We start from the raw sequence: 7,839 nt of genomic DNA, 5'->3' as shown, positions 1-7,839 counted from the left end.
CCATTCAAGGACTGTTGCCAATCAATCAAAACAAGAATTAGTTTAATGAACCCTTTAAATGATTATTCAATATCCAGTGCTTCTGGGTTAACTCTAAAAACATATACATACAAGCAGCACTAAATGAACCCAGCCAGATTTATGTACATACTTTTTCTCACATTCCTATATAAAATATGTATGTGCTGCATGTGTGCATGTGTGCATGCATGTATTTGTGCATGTGTGTATACAGCAATAATAAAATGAAAGGGGATATGAATTTGTGAGTGGAGAGAAAGGTTGGAGAGAAACTAGGATAAAGGATATAAGTATATTTTAATTGAAAATAAAATTGATTTTCAAAATAGAGAGTACCAACTGGAGCGAGCTATGTGGAGCAAGACATCAAGCACCAACCCTGCCTTTGCTTCTGCTCCCACCTCCAGATTCCCGCCTTGGTGTCTGTGGTGGATGAACTGTCACCTGTAACCAAATAAAAGCTCTCCTTCTCCCACTGCTTGTGGTCAGTGTTTTATCATGGCAGCAGAGAAGCACATGAATACAACTTGCTTCTGTATACATCCTGTTATTGACAAGCAAAAGTAAGCACTACAGCATAGGCAAAGATGGGTTGTTACAAGACCAGGGAAAGGCACAGGTATCGGGTCCTGTTTGTTTGTTTGTTTGTTTGTTTGTTTGTTTGTTTGTTTTGATCTTCTATGTATATATATTACCTATCAAAGCCATCAATAGGAAAGCTAAGCCATGCTCCTTTAGGGACAAGCACTGCTCCCCTAGCTGTTTCCCTTCTATAACTCTGAGTAGCGTGACAATATGAACCACTGCAATTAAGTCATTTCAAAAAAAATCTTCCCTCTGGCTTAGATGTAGTGCTGCAGATACATAATCCCATCTCTCTGGTCTGGAGGTAAGAGTATCACCTCTATGGGGGCATTCCAAGTTGCACATGAACACCTTATCTTAAAATTAAGGTTCTGATGTTCCTCCCACATCTAAATCCACACCCCCCCTCTCTCTCCTGCTTATTCCACAGGAGCCCACAATTACCAAGGAAATTGGGGACACAGCATCCATATTTCTCCTGTAGAAAATGATCCAGGATAGCTAGTATTACTCTGTTTTTGTATCTTTGTCTTCCTGAATCAAGGTAAGTATAGCATTTAAATATTTTAGTTAAGTTTCCAAGGAAACAAGTACAGAGACTGCATCTCAGTTGTTGATGTATGTAAAACTCATTCTCATTTGAAATTTAACTTGTCTGTCTTCATACAGGACTTAGATAATGTTGATAGTGTACTAAATATCATGGCTGACATACTATGAAATTTTAAGCCATTTTCTGAATCAAATAATGTATCTCAGAATTAACTCCTTCTATGCCACTATTCATGGCTGCTTTAATGAAAAATCAATGTCGGTCCTCACCCATTTTCTGTAGTAGAAATTTGTTACTGTCTAAAAAAGATCATTTATAGTTTTAAAGCTGTCAAAGTAAAATGTAAATTTAAATATAAGAATATACCAATATAAACAAAATCAAGGACAGTTTAAACATTTTCCTGGTTTTCTTTTGATGGAGGCTGGAAGAAGAAAGGAAATGAGGCAAGCGGAGGAGAGGAAGTGGAAGACACAGGAAAAGGAAGAGGGAAGGAGGGGAAGGGAGGAAAATGAAAGAAGAGAAGAGGTTAAATTCGTTACACATATGGGACATGATAAATCAGACTTCACATTTCTTCAGTTTAAGAACATTTTTAACTAAGGCCATCTCTTTGTTGGAGTCACCCCGTTCATTCCTGCCCCACCATCTCATCCAGGATAGATGATACGCTTAGTCCTATCCCCAAGTTCCTCTCTCACAGAGCCTTAAGAGTGAGAGTAGCTATAAAAGTGGTACCTTTGCTTCCAGGACCAGAGTTAACTAGCTGGTTAGGTAGTCACATAGTTTGTGTACTTAACCAGTTTGTTGTTAGCACTGTCCTTACAACAATACTCTGAAAAATGTATTATTATCATGAATTTAATGGCAAAGAAAATGAAGCAAAATCAGATTAGGTATATTAACCAAAGTTAACCAGCTGCAGAGTGGCCCACCCACCCATCCTAGCAGTCTAACTCCTAAGCCCACTGTGGTCTGAGCTGCTACCCTCCACTAAACATGTATAAACCTGGTTACATTTCCTTCCTGTAGGGTGTCCTACCATATCTGAGCATAGGCAGCATAGGTTTTCATTGCTGTGAAGAGACACCATGGCCAAAACAACTCTTATGAAGGACAACATTTAATCGGGGCTGGCTTACAGTGTCAGAGGTTCAGTCCTTTATCATCATGGCGGGTAGCATGGCAGTGTCCAGGCAGACATGGTGCTGGAGAAGGAGCTGAAGGTTCTACATCTTGACCTGAAATCAGCCAGGAGGAGGTTCTTTTCCATATTCTGTATTGCTTGAGCATAGGACCTCAAAGCCCACCCCCACAGTGATGAACTCCCTCCTACAAGGCCATACCTACTCCAACAAGGCCACACCTCCCAATAGTGCCACTTCCTATGGGCTAAGCATATTTGAACCACCACAGCACCTGATGATAGAAGAATGACAGGGACATTCAAAAATGAATGGCCACAGAGACAAAGATGGGAACTAGTGTGTGTGTCAGCCAGCACATAACACTGTGTGTATTTACTTCATGATCTGATCCACGGGAACATTAGAGGAAACCAGATGCCCAACCAAAACTAAAATAACACACTGGCAAAATTATAGAAAGGTAGATAATTATTTATAGACTAGGCATATGAAGAACACAGATAGATGTTTATAATTAAAGCTCTCTAGGAGGAAAAAAAATACATTCTCTAAATCTATCAAATACAGAATTTTTGGTCACACATTTGGAAGTAACTATAAACACCTCCAAAGCAATTGCAAGAGGTGGTCAGGCAAGCATACACTGACAATGTAGAGGCATTCATGAACTTTCCCTCGTAGTAACACTACACTATCAAAACTGTCCTAAAAAAAAACCAAAACTGTCCTTTGAAGGGGCACAAACATGTAGGAGTATCTTCGCCATGTCTACAAACATAACACTTTCTGTACCACCTTGCCATTCAGGAGCCACTCACTGTCTGTAATGCTGGAGAGGGACACGAAGGGACAGTACAACCTAAGCCTGAAAAGAGGCTTACAAGAGATCATGGGAGCTGCACAGATGACATACAGAAGGCCAGGGTGCTTCCCCCTGGGGCCCCGTGTCTCACAGAGGTGTTAGAACTGAGAGATCACTGGAGCCTTTTCCATGGGATCTGCCTTGAGTTGGTGCCTGAGAGAAGGTTATGACAAAGAGGGAAAGCCATCCTTTCTTCCTGCCTTTCTCTCCAAGTGTGATTTCTCTTTGTACAGAATCCTCTGTTTCCCTACACTGATGTCTTCCTCATGAGATCCTCATGAAGAAATATGCTTGAGCCCTCACAAGTGTGAGCTTAATAAATGTTTCTTCTTCATAAAAATACCCAGCATGGGGGTATTTCACTGGAGCAACAAAATCTATTATAATTGTGATAAGATTATTTATATTTTCTATTTCTTCAAGTCAGTTTTTAAAAGTTGTACTGTTATAGAAATGTTACCATTTTCTGTACCTTAAGTAGATTTTTTAAAAAATAAAATCAGAATCTCTGTTTCTAAAAGGATAAGACACTCTGCATTGAGTGTAGAAAGTTTTTACATGTTTATTTTGGAGGCTGGGGTTATACTTTAATCCACATAATGCTTACCTGGCCAGCATCAAACCATGGCTGACACAAAGCTATAACACAATTTAATTTACCCAGAGGAAAAACAACAACATTGGAGTTATAAACAAAGTCTGTGCATTTAAGAAAGATTGCATAGGCAAAGCCATCTACAGTAATAGACAGGAATTAAAGATTGGGGAAGTGGAAGGTCACCACAAGCTACTAGTGACATGAAGAAAGGAATAAGGGGCAAACAAATATTGTCCTCTCATAGACATCGTCTGTTGGGAAGTCCTTAAGACCAGATGACAATTCTGGATGGGTACAGCCTTTCTTCCTAAAAATCCAGTCTTGCCTAACTGATGGTATTCCATTATCAGTACTGCTAGGAAGGGGTCTTCTCTCAGTCAGAAGGCCTTTCTCTATATTCAGAAAAAGACATGATTATCAGAACCCAAGGTGGCCTCATACTATGAGGCTTAGGATATCATTTTCTGAGTCCCAGCAAAATAGCAATAGACTGACAAAGTGGCCAAATATGAGATTAATACCCCAAAGTCAATGTCCTTTTCTTTTCCTCCCTGAGTTTGGAGGGTCTGGCTATGCGACACAGGATGGCTTCAAACTAACAATATCCTGACTTAGGCTCCCAACTGCAGACACTACAGCTCTGTGTGCCTCATGTGGTCGACCTTCTCCATAATAAGAACAACCAGAAAACAGTATCAGAGAGATCACACGAACATCAATGAGAAAGGTGGATCAGGACATCAGTGCAGTAGTACACATTTAAAGGACTCTATATGCTTCATATATCAACGTATTATGTGTCAAAGATATAAAAAAAAAACTATCAAATCATAGTGAACCTTTAAAGAAAACAAGTGACTAACTCTAAGTCATTTCTAAACTGTTGGATAAAAGTGGGAAAAGGAGAAAGGTATATGTCCCCCAGAGAGACACGTGTGGGAATCTCTAAGACGCTGGCAACATCTGGTACTCACAGCTCGGCTGCCTTGAATTCCTTTAACTTACTCTAATGCCTTTACTCTAATTACCATGTTCTGTAACCTCCATTAATGTTTTAGAAAAATGGAAGGGAGAGAGGGAGAAAAGAGAGCGTGTGTTCCACCTTCCCCATCCCAGTAGCCAAACTCAAAGGAAAACAAGCACACAAACAAACAAGCAAACCTCTCTGCATCCGCTAGGAGGGCGTGTCAGCAAACACACGGGCGGTTATTAAAAACTCCAGTGCAAAGCACAACACTTAAACTAGAGGGGAAAGAACAAGATGTTTAAAAGAAGCACAGAAAGCAAAAGGCTTGATCTACCTTAGTTAGGTTGCCTTCGATAGTTGACTATGTGAAAGGACTGAAAATACTTACTCATGTACTCAAGCCTTGATCTCACAGGCAAGTGCTCACCAGCCAATCATAGAGCATTCTCCTCCTGACGGTGTGAAGGATGGCACTGAATTCCAGCTATAAAGGGGCGGGGTCAGATTCCAGGAGTCACTATAAGTTTAACTTAGGCCAGGGCTAAACTTTCTTTTTATAAAGAGAAACTGAGCCAGGCGGTGGTGGCGCACGCCTTTAATCCCAGCACTTGGGAGGCAGAGACAGGTGAATTTCTGAGTTTGAGGCCAGCCGGGTCTACAAAGTGAGTTCCAGGGCTATACAGAGAAACCCTGTCTTGGGGGTGCGGGGGGCGGGGGGAGAAGGAATTGGTTCTATTAATTTAACAGTGAAAAATGTGCATGTCTGAAACAGCCTTCACACAATAAATAAATAAATAAATAAATAAATAAATAAATAAATAAATAAATAAATAAGGCAACTGACCATTCAGTGTTCAGATTTTCAAAATGACTCCACAGCAAAATAGACTGTGACAGTATTTTCCCATTAACCAAATGATGTCAACGATGGACGGCTTTAACGATGCCAACTGGAAGAGAACTGAAACTCTCGGCTCTGCTTACCTTCCCCAGTAAATCACCAGCTGAAGGCACTTACGTTCCAGCCAGTTGTCCCACTGGTAGAGATAGGAGATCCAGCCTTGGGAAGCATCCTGAGGTCCCGGCCCAGTGAGTCTGATCAGGTGAGGAGTGGCTTATAAGATGCCCTGGGGCCTCGGCCAGACCTCAGTCAAAGCAACATCCGGCAAGTACCAGCAAAACTGGAGCACAAAGACAAGCAGGCACACAGAGAAGCAAGGCAACCACTGTCATCCTTAACTTTGTCTTGACTTTCCTACTTGGCTATGCTTTCTTTGTTGTTGTTATTGTTGTTTGTTTGTTTGTTTGTTTGTTTGTTTGTTTGTTTTAATCAGCTTGGGGTGACATTCTCCAGCTGTTCAGGACTTGATTTTAGAGCGCAAGTTCTCTCAGGTGGTCACCAGCAAATCTCCCAGGAGAGACAGAGAGTTGTACTTCCTCTTGCCAGAAGCTAGAGGCAGTACTCCTGGCAGGGGCAGGAAGGACAGGAGAAGGAAGAACAGTTATAGAGTCAGGTACTAGCACCTAGCGGAACTCCAGCCCAGGAGGACAGCCGCGCAAAGTTGACCAGTGAATGGTGGGGGTATCTCCAGGCTGCCTACTCTGTGACCTCGGGGCAAATAACGGGATCCCACCAGCAATGTGCACCACAGTTGAGGACCCTGGCGAGGACCGCGCCCCATCACCCGCCTCTGCCTTCCATCTTGCCTGCTATCTGGCTGGAATGCTACCACCACTGTCAACGCCCAGTAGGCCAACGGGGTGACAGTTACCAATCGAAGGGTCGAAGGAGACCGCAGTGCTCGGATGTCCCAGGTTCAGCCCCTGTGGAATTAATGTGTAGAGAGCCTGAGCCAGGGGTACTTTTTGTTGCCAGGCACCACCGGGGCTCTTTCTTAGCCACGAAATGGCCGCTGCTGCCACATGGTGGCCGTAACAACATCTGCACCCTGAACCGCCGCCCTCTCCCCTCCCCCTCCCCCACTCCTTCTGCCCCTTGGCGGCTCAGTGCTGGGGGGGGGGGAGCACGTGCTGAACTCTCTGGCAAGGAATGGCTGCTGCTGGCCTGGAGAACTTAGGCAAGGTGGGGTCTTGTGGGCGGAGGAGACAGCACTTCAGAGCTGACCGGATCTCTGCCATCGCCCTGGTCATCACTCTTGACTCCTTCTGTAAAATGTATACCATTTGTGGACAATCCAAACACCACCACCACCACCACCGTGCAGCACGTGACCTGGGCATGGGACCCCTTACTCCTCTGGGGCTCTGTAACTCATCTGAACCTGAACCTCATCTGAACTCATCTGAACCTGAAGACAGACCTTTTTCCTGCCTTACGTGTGCGATCGGGCTCCTTTCCAGTGGTCGCCAGAGTTACCTAATAGACTTCAAGATGAAGACTGGACACTGAGTTGTGAAGGGCCTGGTTTAGGCTTTGCCCTAGTTGCTGTTCTATTTCTGTGAAGAGACACAGGGACTAAAGCTATGTATTAAAGAAATCATTTAACTGGGGGGCTTGCTTACAGTGTCAAGAGGGTGAGGCCATGACCATCCTGATGGTGAGCATGCAACAGGAAGAGGTGGGGCTGGAGCAGCAGCTGAGAGCTTACAGGTTGAGGAGGGAGGGAGGGAGGGAGAGAGGGAGAGGGAGAGAGAGAGAGAGAGAGAGAGAGAGAGAGAGAGAGAGAGAGAGAGAGAGAGAGAGAGAGAGAGAATGAATACCAGGCATTGAAGAGGAAATGCCTACAGGGACCATTCTCATTCCATTCTCATTCAAACCACCATAAGCCTATAGTTGAAGCTATCTAGAGGTTAACAAAGGATGATTGCTTCCTCCCAGGAGGTAAGACCACCCTGGGTACCACAGTCAGCACCTGCATACAACAGCAACAGCAGCTTCTGCACACAGCTAGTGCATACTATCATTATACTCTGTTCTAGTCAGCTAGGCACTTCTTGGTCTTGTAATAGGAAGAGTCTTGCTATGTGGCCTGGATGCTCTGAAACTTAATGGTAATACTGTTTTTTTTTTTCTGCTCTGATGGAAGGGTACCCTGGGACTCAGAAGCCCAGGAGCCACACTGCTCTGAGGGGAGAAGATATCCC

General features: G+C 43.6%; 1 long non-coding RNA gene across 1 annotated transcript; it reads right to left on the bottom strand.

Annotated features, from left to right (window-relative positions):
- Positions 1-2,286: 2,286 nt before the first annotated feature.
- Positions 2,287-6,708, bottom strand: LOC110300726 (uncharacterized). Its single transcript, XR_002378605.2, has 4 exons — positions 6,507-6,708; positions 5,719-6,199; positions 5,123-5,218; positions 2,287-2,400 (listed from the first exon to the last, which is right to left on the bottom strand). It is a non-coding gene; the product is annotated as an uncharacterized LOC110300726 (long non-coding RNA).
- Between the last annotated feature and the right edge of the window lie 1,131 nt (positions 6,709-7,839).

The sequence above is a fragment of the Mus caroli genome, unplaced genomic scaffold, assembly GCF_978045245.1.
Source record: "Mus caroli unplaced genomic scaffold, Mus_caroli_1 scaffold_10, whole genome shotgun sequence".
Taxonomy (NCBI): Eukaryota; Metazoa; Chordata; class Mammalia; order Rodentia; family Muridae; genus Mus; species Mus caroli.
This window is presented reverse-complemented; position numbering and strand designations above follow the sequence as displayed.